The sequence below is a fragment of the Lissotriton vulgaris genome, unplaced genomic scaffold, assembly GCF_964263255.1.
Source record: "Lissotriton vulgaris unplaced genomic scaffold, aLisVul1.2 SCAFFOLD_12890, whole genome shotgun sequence".
NCBI classification, from domain to species: Eukaryota; Metazoa; Chordata; class Amphibia; order Caudata; family Salamandridae; genus Lissotriton; species Lissotriton vulgaris.
The window spans coordinates 1-14,448 of record NW_028246352.1 but is presented as its reverse complement, the minus strand read 5'-3'; the positions used below and the strand labels follow the sequence as shown (position 1 = coordinate 14,448).

Genomic DNA, 14,448 nt, shown 5'->3' with positions numbered 1-14,448 from the left:
AAAAAATGAACATTCTCGCCGCGTCTATCCTCCGTAGTCCTCCCTCAATAACCTGAACAGGAAGCACACCCAGGCTCCCAGTCAGCCAATCACAAAGCTGCCTTAGCAGCATTATGATTGGTCTGAGCACCGTGTTTCGGCACTCAGATACTGATTGGGAGCATGGGCATGTTGATATGATATGATATGATATGATGATATGATAAAAGAATTTATTTAGCGCACGTACACCAACGGCTTCTTGGCGCTTTGGACAAACAGAGGAAAAAAACTGCCAGTTGACAACCTAAACAGAACGATGACTAATCAAAGGCTTGAGAAAATAAACAGGTTTTCAGCGCCTTCCTAAAGGTGAGATAGGAAGGAATAAGACGGAGGCCTGGGGGCAGAGAGTTCCAAAAGAGGGGAGCTTGGGAAGCAAATCTCAATCCACCCAATCTTTTCCGTTTGAACAGGCATGACAACAGCAGATTGGAGCTCGAGGAGCGGAGGGCTCGAGAAGGGATATATCGATGAAGACGAGAGGAGATAAATGCCGGGCCTTGTTGGGCGAGGGCTTGATGAGTCAGGCAGCCCACCTTGAAGAGGCAGCGCTGGATCACAGGGAGCCAGTGCAAGCTCTTCAGGAGGGGCTTCGCCGAGCTTGTCCTAAGCGGGCGAAAGACCAGCCTAGCCGCTTGGTTCTGGATCAGCTGAAACTGGTGGGACTGATAGAGGGGTATCCCAGCATACAGCGCATTCCCGTAGTCAATACGGGAAATAACCAGCCCATGCATAGTCTGAACCAAGGCCTCGTGAGTGAGGAACCTGCTGATCTTCCTAATGCAGCGAAGATGGTAGTAGCAAGCCGAAAGCACCAATTTAATTTGGGGTTTCATAGTCAGGTCCTCGCTGATGGTGACTCCAAGGCTCTTGACCGAACTCACCGGGCATGGGGCACTCCCAGCGAGTGCGGCCAGAAGCTGGAACTCCAGGGGTTAGCCGGGGGCCCAGTCAGTACATGTTCGGTCTTTCCTGGGTTCAGCTTAAGTTGGTTTGCGTTCATCCAATTGCTGATGAAAGACATGGTAGATTGGAAATTTTCGATAGAGTTAGGGGAGGAATCAATATCAAAAATGAGCTGGAGGTCATCTGCATAGTTGAGGACGACCCCTGGTTGCTCCCGAAGCTTAGAGATGAGAGGGGAAATGTAAAGGTTAAATAATAACGGGGAGAGAGAGGAGCCCTGCGGGACCCCACAGGTCAGGGTTTTGGCTTTGGATGTAAAAGGACCAAGGCGAACGCCTTGCTCACGATCCTGTAGAAAGGAGGTGAGCCACCTCAGCGAGGTGCCCCTGATGCCGGCTCTGCCAGCTGTAATGCAGCCTCCATGGAGAACATGGGAAGTGCTCACGACTGTTTTGGGTGGCCCGAGAGGGCAGGCCAAGCAGTTATTGCACACTTAGTAGGGTGCTACCACTCCTACGCTGCCCCTGGTACCTCACACAAAGCTGAGGAAGAAGGAGAAAATAAAATGATAATAACGCAAGTTATAATTATTTTACTTTCTCTTTATTTCACTGCTAAAAAGCAGTGGGGCTATGCTCCTCCACCTTAACGGAGGAGCCACCACTGATTACTACTGACCATTTATAAAAAGCACACCACAAAAGGAAAGCTTAAAGCCACTAAAATAATATGCATAGTTCTAAGAGCCGGAATTATCGGGGAGGTCAAGCAAGCGTTTCACATACCTCGGATGCCAGTATGCTATTCCATGCCCAACCTGATCTGCATTGGGAGCCACAAGATCTATTAGGCAGGTGTGCATCAGCAGCGTTACTGCACTGAATAAACACGCACAAAAAAAGAACAGTCTCTTGATCTGCTGCGCTCATACGATGCAAACAAAATAAAATGTGCTGTACCTGCTGGACCTCGCAGCACATTACATAAAAAACATATACTGGAAAAGCTTCAGCGCAGAAAGTAGCTCACTCACAATGGGTACCCATTAAAAAGAGAAGTTCAGCAACACAGCCTGATCTCCAACTGCTTGTTGCAAAGCTGGGTCAGGCAGAATAAAATAAATGCAGGTGCAACTGCCAGGCATGTTTGGGTGCAGCATTTTAGGAGTGCAAGAGAATGCTTAAGCATGTTTTCCGGGAGAGGAGCACAACAAGTAACCTCCGCTCCGCTAGCGGAGTTTGCAGAGATTTGTTAAATACGCATTCCATTTCAAACACAGAATTCAGGCACAAACTCTGTTCCTCTACATAGTGGATTCAGCTACTAAACTGCACTCAAAAATGCTTTGATAAAGCAACTTTACATGCTAAAATGCATATAACCAATTCACAAAAGTGAATTTTGAAAATGAAAAATATTAGGCAATGAGAGAGGTGATAATTTTGGGGTCCCCCCCTAATGTAGGAGGACGACCAAGCAGATACTTGAACACAAAGAGCACATCAAGCTGAACGATTCAGTGGCAGTCCCATCCTCTTAGGACCACCCCAAGCCCAGTTATGGGCAAAAATACAATGCTAACCAAAGGCCCTGCAAAGCATTATGGGACGAGATTAACAATGGACAGTGAATAATATAGTATTAATGACAACAGCAAAGGTGCACCACAACATATAGTATATGATATATAATATTCAATGAGTCACGAATGATGATATTCCTCAATTTGTAATCTTTTATTTCAAGAGCATAAATGAAGCACCATACAGGCTCAAAATACGGCGGTTTCATTATGTTATGGTGGCAACAGCGGTAACGCCCCCCACAACGGGATGTATTTCCCTGGACATGCAACAAGCCTTCGATACCCTTTCCTGGCAGTACATGTGGGAACAGTTTGGCATTCCTAAAGGATACCTGCAGTGGGTACAGCTCCTGTACAGCGCGCCAAGAGCACGTGCCCGTACTGGCGCACACATTTCTGCAGTCTATGCCATAACTAGAGGCACTCTGCAGGGTTGCCCCCTGTCGCTTCTGCTATTCGTATTGGCGGTGGAAACCCTCCTTCTTAAAATTCGAATGGAGGCAGGAGACCTTGGGATTCAGCTAAATAACGCATCACACATAGTTTCTGCCTACGCCGATGACCTGATCCTTTTTCCTAACAACCTTGACCTTAACCTAGACCCCATCCCCTCTACTTTTAAACACTTTGAATTGGTTTACAGTTTGGCAATTAACGCTACCAAGTCTTATGCCTTTTTTATGCGATATCGGGAACATCCAGAACCAATTTTATTTGGGGAACTCACATTACAGACAGTGCCTGACACGTTTGAATACTTAGGTATTCAAATCTATCGCTCCCCACAGCACTTGATTGACGGTAACATACTTAAGGCGATCACTTACCTCCGAAAGCAAGTCTGCTTCGGGGTCTCCTTACCACTATCAGTAATTGGAAGAATCGCGCTCCCTAAAATGGTGATGATTCCTCCATTATTGTATTTTTTGCTAACTTGCCTGTCGTGATCCCTTCTTCCATTTTTAAAACTCTGAATACATTATTGACTGAACTGATTTGGATAAATGGCCGTAGACGGATCGCATTGCTAAAAGTACAATTGAGACCGGAGGAGGGCGGTCTAGGGGCACCTGATTTTGGGGCGTATTGCCTAGCTGGCCAATTACATTGGCTTTCATATTGGTTGGCGGGTCGTCAACTGCAGGAAATAGACTATACCCCTCGACATTTGCACCAGGGCACTCTACACAACATGCTCTTACCCACCGGTAGGCTTCCACCTATGCTTCCTTCATTACTCAATACGGCTCTCCTTTATTGGAAACAAACACTCACCAAGAAAGCCAATCCATATTCCGATAATATACAACTAATGGGACTCCCGACTGCTATTGGAATAGTTACTGCTAACAGGTTGTCCTCATGGACTGAAGGGGTTTCGACTGTGGGTGTGTTCTTCCTTTCAGTATATGCTGTTATCCTGTGCTTTGTGTTTATGCAACATTGCCTACTATTTGCACTGTTTAATATATGGCTACATCTTTATTCCTAGTAAACTGTACAGACATATCTTCTTCGAATATGATGTATTGGTTAACACTGCAGGCATTTACAATGCACGGTTTCCAGTGATTAACATGACTATATTTAGGCGTTGTCCTCTATTATAAAATCAATAAAATTATGGGGCATATTATCAAGGAACGGCTGCTAAAACGGCGATAATGGGCATGATAATATGCCCTGGAGAATTCCAATAGAAGCCCATGTTCTGGTGTTAACATGGGCTTCTACTGGAATTCTCCAGGGCATATTATCAAGCCCATTATTGCCGTTTTAGCGGCACTTTCCTGATGCTAAAGCGGCGATAATTTTAATGCTGTTCCTTGATAATATGCCCCTTTGTTTTAAAAAATAAATAAAGACAGAGATACTTGTTAGTTTACCTAAAGTATGTGAGGTATCTGTTTATTAATTAGGAGTCAGACGGAGCGAAGTTGCGGAATTCATGGAGTTTTGTTCAACTTCTTGGAGTTCTGCGTAGTAGTACTCTGCCAACTACACCCATCCTTATTGTCAAGTCGAGATTTTGGCAGATTAAAAAAAAAAATAGGAAATGTAATATTGAGGATGACAACAAATTCAGATAGCACATTTTGCCTAAAAAAACTACAGCGTTCAAGGTGATAGAAGAAATTGTGTGTTCTAATGAGACTGTGGGAAAACAGTACAAAGTTATTAAATGGTTTATTGGTCCTTAAATCCCAGTGCGATGACAAACGTGGAGGTGTTTTCGAATGCAAGACAAAAGGGCAAAGTTGAAATGCGTCAGGAGAAAAAACACGCAGACGAACATGACTTAGGAACTGTGCAGTCCTTTTAACACTAATGAAAACAGCTCATATAATACAGTATTTCAAACACAACAACTTTTTGAGATCGACAAACCAGTAATTGGATGTGGCATAACAGCCTGCGCTGTTGCATTCGGAGCTGGTGGGAGCCAGCCGCCCGATTCATGAACCTAAATTGCGCTCGCAAGGGGCCGGATTCTGAGAATCCGGCCCTTTGCGAGAGCGATTTTTGCATTTGGGATTCAGCATCCCAAATGCAAAAATCGCTAATTGCGATGTCGCAAATGTGCGAGGAATTACATTCAAGGAATCTCTATTAGAGATTCCTTAAATGCAATTCAACATCCAATTTAAATTTGCGAATTCGCAATTTCTTGCCGCAATTTACCGCGAGGTCAGACCTCGCGGTAAATTGCGAAAACTCAGAAAAATGCATTTAAATGCATTTTTCTGAGTTGCATGTTACACACACACATGTCCTTTGGACATGTTGAGGTAATAGAAATTTTCAGGTAGCCAATGTGTCCCCCACTCGCACGCTATCCATGCACCCATGTTCCATGTATGTCGTGTAACTTCTGTTCTGTACATGCTAGACAGACGCAGATACATTTGCGTCCATCCTTAACATGTTAGCTATCCAGTCAGGCAAAGAAATCCCGTTAATTAGGCTTCTAGGCATACGGTGCCAACGTCTTTACATGGTGCACTTCTGAAATTCGCACACGTTTTCTCCATGTTTCTTGGCCCAGTCGAGCTAGGCCCTTAAACGAGGCCTCTCTGCCTCATCTCTCCTGTCTCCGAAAGCTGTACGCATCCCTGACCCCTGCCTTACTTCCTGCCAGCGCAGCGGTGCCCGGCTCGGCCTGGACTGCCTGCCAAATTCATGTTTTGCCTACAGGTATCTGCTCAGCCTCCTCGAAAACACATTCCAGTCTAGTGAAATAGGTAAACATATTCCCGGCTGCAGAGCAAAGGGCCCGGCCTTCCTGTCCTCCTTGCAAGTGATTTACTGAATCCGTTACCATGGTAGGCCCTTGGCTCCGCACGTTGCACCAAGACACGTACGCATTCACTAGTATTCAGTATTGTACGGCCTCTGCCCGAGAGACCTTTTACTTCAGACATTACATCCTCCAAACATGAGATACCAGATATGCTATAGGTACAGGTTGCCCTGACACTCCAGACACCAGTCTCCTCCACTAGTTCTAAAGTCAAAGCCCCCAGTTACACGTCATGCTAGTTGCGCGCGCATCCAGGTTAGGGGTTTCTGCTGATTCTGCAACTTTTCTCTATGCATCCACCCACATGTGACGTTTCTTGTTACGTTTCTCTGACATGTACAGTGCACGCCCATGTGTACGCCTTTTTACACGCCTCCTATTACGCACATGTGTTCTTATCTCTCTCTTTTCACCTGTTACGCCTACTGTATTGGATTCAATTGTGCTACTTTACTATATATAATGTGTAATGCTAATAAACGTTGAATGTCCCTTCCCGAACCTTAGTGGTGACGGAACATGATATCCATCCTCGAGGATCATTGTCCATTAAAGCCCGTATGACTCAGATACCACGGACTCTGCCTCTCATTTGAATGAGCTGTCTTGTATTGATAATTATACGGTAAAAATGCATAGGTAAATTTATTTACCATATAATTTGGCGCCCGAACAGGAACCCCCCCCTTCCCCACTCGCCGGTGAAGTCACGCGGCCTTTGACCCCTTCTACAACCCCGACTGAAACCGTGCACGTTGCGGGTCTTCCCGCTATCTTCCCTCGGGTCCACGAGGGAGACGGAGACTGCGGTCCGGCGTCCAGACGAGGCGGTGAGGAATGCGGAGGATCCCGACCAGAGCCCTAGTCGAGAGAGCAAGGTCCGAGGTGTCCGGAGGCCCACCTGTTCCGAAGCGCATGCGTGGTAGCGTGATGCGTGTCAGCCAGATGTCGTAGCAGACCAATCCAGTCCAGTCCAGTTTCCGAGGCCTTCAGTTTCTTGCTTCCCGGTGAGTACCGTTGTTGGGAACGCATCTAGACGGGTTCATTAATTTGTGCCCGGTAAAGACAGATTTGGGTACACAGATCTGGTCCTGACGTGTTCACATAGGTGGATACGGTCCGACGTGTCTCTTTATGAGACCGGTCTGTACTGTTTAGCAGTGCATCCAGTTATTTCAGTTTTAATACCGAGAGTTTTTCAGATCATGTGTTTTCTGTGTTCCAGGTAATTACAGTCCGACATGTTTTAATGTGTTTCAATGTTGTGGGGTGAATGATTGTTTACTGTTTATTGCTGTGTTTATTGCGTCCACGTCCGAATCACTCTAGTCATGCCGCTGTTTTCAAAATTACGTCAGATAGGTACTAGGAAAGGGATACTCGAAGAAGCAGTTCCTGTCCCGCCTAGGGACACTCCAGGATATTTTATGTACCACAAACATGGCTTAGATGCTGTGTTGTATTTAGATTTATGGGTGGACTACACTAAGAATCTGGAAGAGAAGTTTAAATGGCCTGTCTCAGGGACATGGGATGCAGAATGCATCATGAGAGTAGAAGAAGCGTTATGGAAAAAGAAAGCCAGACAATCTCAGAAAGATGCCATAGAATTATGGCGTAAAGAATCGCATAGAAGAACAGAAAAAGCAATCAGAAAAGCAGAGAAGAGTAGAGAAGAATCCGAAAAAGCTAAAGAAAAAGAGTTACTAGAAGAAGGAGAACAGGTCAGATCAGAACAATTAGACCGCCAAAGAAATGCACTCATTACAGGCATGTATCCAGTTCTTGCCGAGGGCCTGCCCAAAACGACCCCGGAAGTACCCCGTAACTTGCCACCACCATTGGTTCCGACTAAATTCCGTCACAAAAAGACCGCAGCAGACATTTTCCGTTCTTCTTATTTAGATGATGTAGCTCCAACATACACCAATGTACCCGTACAACCCGCTAATAATGTACCGCAGCATGTTCCGGCTGATCAAGCCACGACCCCTCCAGGCCAAGACTCGCTTCCCGCACCTGTTGTCACTTCCCCTACTGATGCTGCTACTGGTCCCCCTATTACTGGTCCTCACAATCCTTTTGCGTCAGTTACAACCCAGAGTCAGTCTCCGTTACATGTACTTTTCCCACCCGCTATGACGTCAGGTCAAGCCCAAGCTTCCGCTTCAGGAGGTGCTTCAGGAGGTCACTTTCACACCCCGCCACAGTTACATAGAGTGACAATGAGAGAATTAGCAACACAGCGTACTCCGAAAGCAATGACATATGAAAAGCTCAAACAGTATCTTACAGATTGTAGATATGATCCGGTACCTGGTAAGAAAGGAGACATGATGTTAGCCTCGTTACGTCTACGACGTGTTACAGATTATTTGGTGATGTTACCAGGAATGACAGACTATCTAGATAGAATATATAATTTTGTTATGACAGGGGAAAAACCTGAATGTGTTCGTGAAGCCATGGCATATCAGAAAGTGGAGACACAGGGTCTACTATTACGATTCCTAATTAATTGTTTGATAAGGGAACAAGATCAGCCAGGTGTTGTTCAAGAGGAGATGGATGCCCTGATAAAATGGGGTCAAAATATTGCAGATTGTAAACATGATAGACAGAATTGTATAGATGCCATGTCCAGAAAGATCCGTAAAGAAATAGTAGCGATACATAACAGACGGAAGGCTGTAAAAGAAGCCGAGTCAGACAAGAATGACTCCTCGGAGGATGAGGAAGAAGTAGAAACTTCAGCCGAGCCAGAGGATAAAATAGCGTACGTAGGTAGAGTGAAACTCCCTAAACAGTATTCTCTTGATAGACCTTTTGACAGACCCATTCGTCTGGAAAACAAGAAACGTTTCCTTTCCCCGATACCAGAACTATGTTCTCTTGAACATATATTCCAAGTCACTGATAAAATACTGAAAGAAAGAATAGGTTATCATGAACTTAATACCTTACGTGATCAAGAACTAGCCCGGTCAGCAGTCCAATGGGCCGGGGATGACAGTATATATAAAGATGAATTAGTAGTGCAAACATTTTTAAGCCTTACTCCAGAAGAACAGCGATTAGCTGGTATATACATGACCCAACATCTCATTACATTATATGAAAACCAGCAATCCGATCCAGGTCCATTGTATAATTTATTGCAAGACTTACTTTTGAGAAGATGGAGAGGGCTAGGTACCGACTTAATTGACATCATTCTGGAACAACGTCACAAATACAGAACCTTCCTAACGCCACATCTTGTTTCCGTTCCACCCCCAGTAAGACAGCCATATCACCTAGACAGACAGAATCCCTTACGAGAAGTTCACCCAGTTATGGGTACAGGAGGTACGCTTGAACACGTATTCGTATACACTCCTTTGACTAAAATGGAATTATTGGAAATGAAGAAAATTGTACCTTGTCACGATAAAGATCCTGCAGGGTTCCATCGTGAATTAAAAGACATGTTACTCATGGGCGATTACACATATTCAGACATTCTTAAAATGCTAAAAGTATTGTTGCCAGCAGGGATTTACGAAAAACTGAAAGAAAAGGAATGGGAGGTGGGAGATAAAAAGATTATTTGGACTGAATTAGAAGACGAGGAAAATAGACGTACCCCAGGTTTAGGTCTTGGGGAGAAAACTAAAGCATTACCAGGATTATTAGTACAGGTTTTGCCCAGGTTATTGACAGTTAAAAAGGAAGACTGGGATGCAATCTCAGCCTGCAAACAGAAACAAGACGAAGACACTAGTGATTTTTATTCGAGATTCGAGAAATGTTTCATTATTAATAGTGGCCTGAAAACAAGTAGTGAATCATACCCACATCTTTTTGTGACTAAATTAGTTGAGAATTCCTTACCACAGGTTAAGAATAGAGTATTGAAAGTCGAAAGTACATGGCAAGCTAATACGCCTTCCCAAATGTTACAAATGTTACAGTACCACCAGAACAGAATTAGAGAGGAACACGATCATGAACAGAGACGTATGAAAGACACGAAAATGAAAGTACTAGTTGCCCAGTCTGTTCCAGCTGATGGTCAGAAGAGGGGTAACACACAGAACTCACAGACTAGTCATTCTGCAGCTCCTGTTAAAGGGAATTGCAATTACTGCAAGCAGCCAGGTCACTTTATAAATGAATGTGCCGTTCTCAGACACAATATTGCTACAGGCAAAACGAAAGAAAGACCACGTCTGCCTAGACCAGAACACGTTCAACAGAATATTCCACAGAATCCGCAACCTCCTCCACAGCATGCACAGCAACAGACAGTAGCTGTACCCCAACCCCAACCCATTGCCGCAACACAACACGTCACACAGCAAATGTACCAGTATGCACAATCCGATTACCCCGATTATCAGCAGTACACATGAAACAGCCTAGAGAGGGAGGTTGGCTTGCCCCTTATCGAGGTTCCTGTAGATCAAGATGGTCCCTATGTACATAGTCAGGTATTAGGGAAAGACAGAAAATTTTTGATTGACACGGGGCGAGCAGAACTACCATTAGTCATGACGAGGTCCCAGGGGCACCCCTCTCAGGCTCACAGAATGTTTCCCTTGGATTTTCAGGAAAACCTATTGTTAACGAAGTATCAAAGCCAGTTCCCCTTGCAGTTGGTCCTTTATCCCGTACTACAGATTTATTGCTTACGAAATCATGTCCTGAAAACTTGCTTGGTATCAAAACACTGAAAGCTCTAGGAGCTGTTATATGTTGTTCTCCTGAAGGAGTGAGATTATTCCTTCGTGACTTTAAGGGTCATTATGTGTTGAGAGATTTTGATGTCAGATTGAAAAATGTTCCACAACATTTATGGGCGCAATGTCCAACTGATGTAGGTTGTATGCACATTACTCCTTATCGTGTCACACTCAAGCAAGGTGTTGTACTGCCCCGAATCCGACAATACAAATTGCCCTCCGAGGCTGTAGCAGCCTTACTGAGAATCATTGACGAACTCATTGCCCAGGGAGTGGTTGTAGAAACTGACTCCAATGTATGTAATTCTCCTATCATTCCGATTCTTAAACGAACTGACCCAAATGCCCCTCCAGTTTATCGTTTGGTGATCGATCTTCGAGAGCTGAACAAATGCATTGTACCACAGTACCCAGTGGTCCCAGACATTTCATCCCTATTGACTGCCATTGATTCCGAAGCTGCGTTCTTTACTGTAATTGACCTCAAGAACGCCTTCTTTAGCGTCCCCATTCATCCTGACAGCCAATACCTCTTCGGATTCTGTTTAAATGGCCGAAGCTTCAAATTTGCACGTGCACCTCAAGGGTTCACGGAAAGTCCTAGTATTTACAGCCAAGCACTGAAAAGACAACTAGACAGTATTCACATGCCTACTGACACTGCTCTGCTCCAGTATGTTGATGATCTACTAATTACAGCACGGACCGAACGTGACTGCGAGCACGCGTCACTGACAGTCTTGTATTTCCTAGCCGAAAAAGGGCACAAAGTGTCCCCTTCGAAGCTTCAATTCTGTGCACAGCAAGTGGTATACCTTGGGCACTTGCTGTCCAAGAGGGGTAGACAGTTGACACCAGATCGTATCCAGTTAATTGCACATCTGCCACAACCCAAGACACAAAAGGAAGTACGGGCCTTCATTGGCCTCACTTCGTACTGCAGACAATGGATTCCCCAGTATGCATTTCTAGCCAAGCCACTCATACAGTTGACAACACAGGAGGCAGCGACTTCGACTGTCCTCCCTTGGACTCAGGAACATACACAGGCTTTTAATGACTTGAAGAAAGCATTATGTCAAGCACCAGTTTTAGCGACACCGTGTTACAGCAAATCTTTTACACTTTTCGTCACAGAACGTGATGGCACAGCATTATCTGTTCTCACACAAGATCAAGCAGGACACCATAAGCCAGCAACTGTTCTACCCTTCCATTTGCCCCTTCACTTACACGATACAGTAATCCTTGTTTTATACAGAAATAGGGTCCTACCTTCTCTGAGTCATTCTCTTGCACTTGATTCCAGGCATTCGTGAGGGTGCTGTCATCTTTCTGAGCTGCACGGAAACTTCGTGCAGGAGTATCTCCATGTTCTGGGGAAGAAAGTAAACATGAAGCAAAAGACTGACAGGCATTGGTATACTTCTCTTTGTCCCTTCTTTTCTAATTTTTTGACTTATGTTCTCGGACTCTGGGTTGAACCAAGTGTTCGTTAGAAAAGGGAGCCTCCTGTAACCACTCTGCTCTGGCTTCTTGCTCCGAGGCCTCCATTAAATAATCATGAAATTTAGGCAAATCTGTTTCCCAAAAAATATTTTCAGGAAGTCGGGGAACTACCCCTACTCTCCGGACTTGGGGATACCCGTCTATTTCAAGTAAGACTTCTGCTAAAGGATATTCCTTAACGTCTCCATGAACACAGGAAACTAGCACGGTTTCTCCTTCACATAGAGAGTCCAGGGGTACCAGGTCTTGCACTACTACTGTATGGTGACATCCTGTATCTAACAATGCTTCAATAGGTTTCCCATTTAGTCGGATAGCTTTCTTGTATGTCTTCCTGCATAGCCCTGTGACCAAAACTCGCCCTCCTGACCAACCCACTTCCATTGATTCTGAGCCGTCATTGTTCAGTGGACAGTTTCGTGAGATGTGCCCCCACTCGGCACATCTAAAACATTGAGGTCCCACCTGCACAGGGGAGTTGATTTTTGGAAAGGGCTTTGGGTTGGGTTTCGGGGTAGGAAAAGGGCGTTTTTCTACACTGTCATTGGAAACTCGGGTTGTAGGCTTAGTAAATACAATAGGGGTTCTCCCCGTAGGAGACCTATGGTAAGCACAGGCTAGTTCGATAGCAGATTGGGACGTTAGACCAGGATGTTGTTTTAACCAGTCTCTAGTATTGGTAGGTAAAGCATCCAAATATTGTTCTAGAAAAATTTGCTCCGTAACCTCTTCCATAGTGGCCGTATGAGGCTGTAGCCATCTGTTCCCCAAATCTCTGACCCTGTAAAACAATGCTCGGGGATTATCACCTGTAACCCATTTTTCCTTGCGAAAGCGTGCCCTATAATACTCTTGGTCACACCCTAATCTTTCGAGAATGGCCTTTTTTATCTCGGGATAAGGAGTCACTCCAGCTGGGTTAGCCGCTTGGCACGCTGCCTGCAATTCACCAGATAATAACGGCGCTACATATTGCCCCCACCTGTCTGCAGGCCAAGTGGCTGTGGTAGCAACTCTTTCAAAATTGGTAAAGAAGAAGTCCGGATCCTCTCCCTCTTGAAACTTTTGTAATACACTACCAGGAATGTTAGGGTGAACACGGGTACTAGGAATGGCATCAGTAAGTCGTAGAATAGCTGTATCTTGGACTTTTTGGTTACTTGTTAACAACATTGCTTGCTCTTTCAAAGCCTCTTGAAACGACTCTCTTTCTTTTTGGGCATGCTTATTCTGTTCCTCAAATACCAACTGCAAATGTCTCCGACCTTCTGCCAGCTGTGTTAACATATCTTGCACAGTTACTGGTTGCGTTATCTTGTATCAATTGACAGTATCCCACTTCTGACACCACTGTAAGCGTTTTCACACTTTGTCCTTAAGCAACTGTATCGCAAGTATCAAAACAGTCATTGACAGTAGCACAATAAGCGTTTTATTTACGCGTCAATTTGTTAAACAGTTTCAAGAATACTTGGCAAAAGATAACAAAGGATGCAGGGCGTGGTCTTTGGAGTTTCGGAAGAACAGTCTTCGGTCTCTCTCTCCCTCTCTCCTGGTTCACTCTTCCTCATAGAACTCTCGTACCGACGTCTCCCAAAAGGCAAACAGAGAAACACTACAGTCACGAACTGTATATATTCTTAAAGCTCTATACGTGCACTCGTCACCAGGAACGTGGGATCACTGAGACTATTTTATTTTAGGAGGAAGGGTCAGGTAGTGAGGAATGGGGGAAGGGGAAAGAAAGCGCGTTTCACATGCAGCTTGCAACACTTTACTTATGCCACAAGCCCAGCAATCCTGTGCCCTCCAACCTCCTCCTCCACCGTTCTCCCCACGTTACTTGCCTGGGACTACGGTCCCCGGTGACCGTAGCAATGGGTATCACGGTGTCCTGTTGCTTGGAGGGACAGCCGGATATGAGCACGGTGTGTGTTGTGGAAACCTCCCGTAGGTCAGCTCCGCCACTCTGCTTCGCCTCCTCCGTGTCTCCAGCCTCAGAACTCTCCTCTCCTGGTCCACGCTTCTCATTGTCCGATGCTCTGTCCTGCGTAGCTTCACCTTCTCTCCTGCAGGCATCCGTCGCAGCCTCGCCTCCTCCGGCTCTCCAATCACCCGGCGGCCCATAGCTGAGCCAACGGCTCTCTTTTAGCTTCTCTCCGGACACCTGCTCCTCCTTGGCGCCGCAGTCTAGACCCCTCACCTCTGCTGGTTGGAGTGGACCACTGAACGCCATCTTGAAGTTCTCAGCAGATCGGGTGATGGAGTGCTCTCTATCACAAGGACCATGAATTTCTTTTTCTCAACATTCACTAGGAGATCATGGTCATGGCAAAACTTCTCAAATCTCGCCAAAGCAGACTGTAAACCCTTCTGTGTCT

The 14,448-nt window shown here is 45.3% G+C and overlaps 1 pseudogene; it reads right to left on the bottom strand.

The window, feature by feature from the left end:
- Window positions 1-926: 926 nt before the first annotated feature.
- Window positions 927-14,303, bottom strand: LOC147665974 (uncharacterized; annotated as a pseudogene).
- Between the last annotated feature and the right edge of the window lie 145 nt (window positions 14,304-14,448).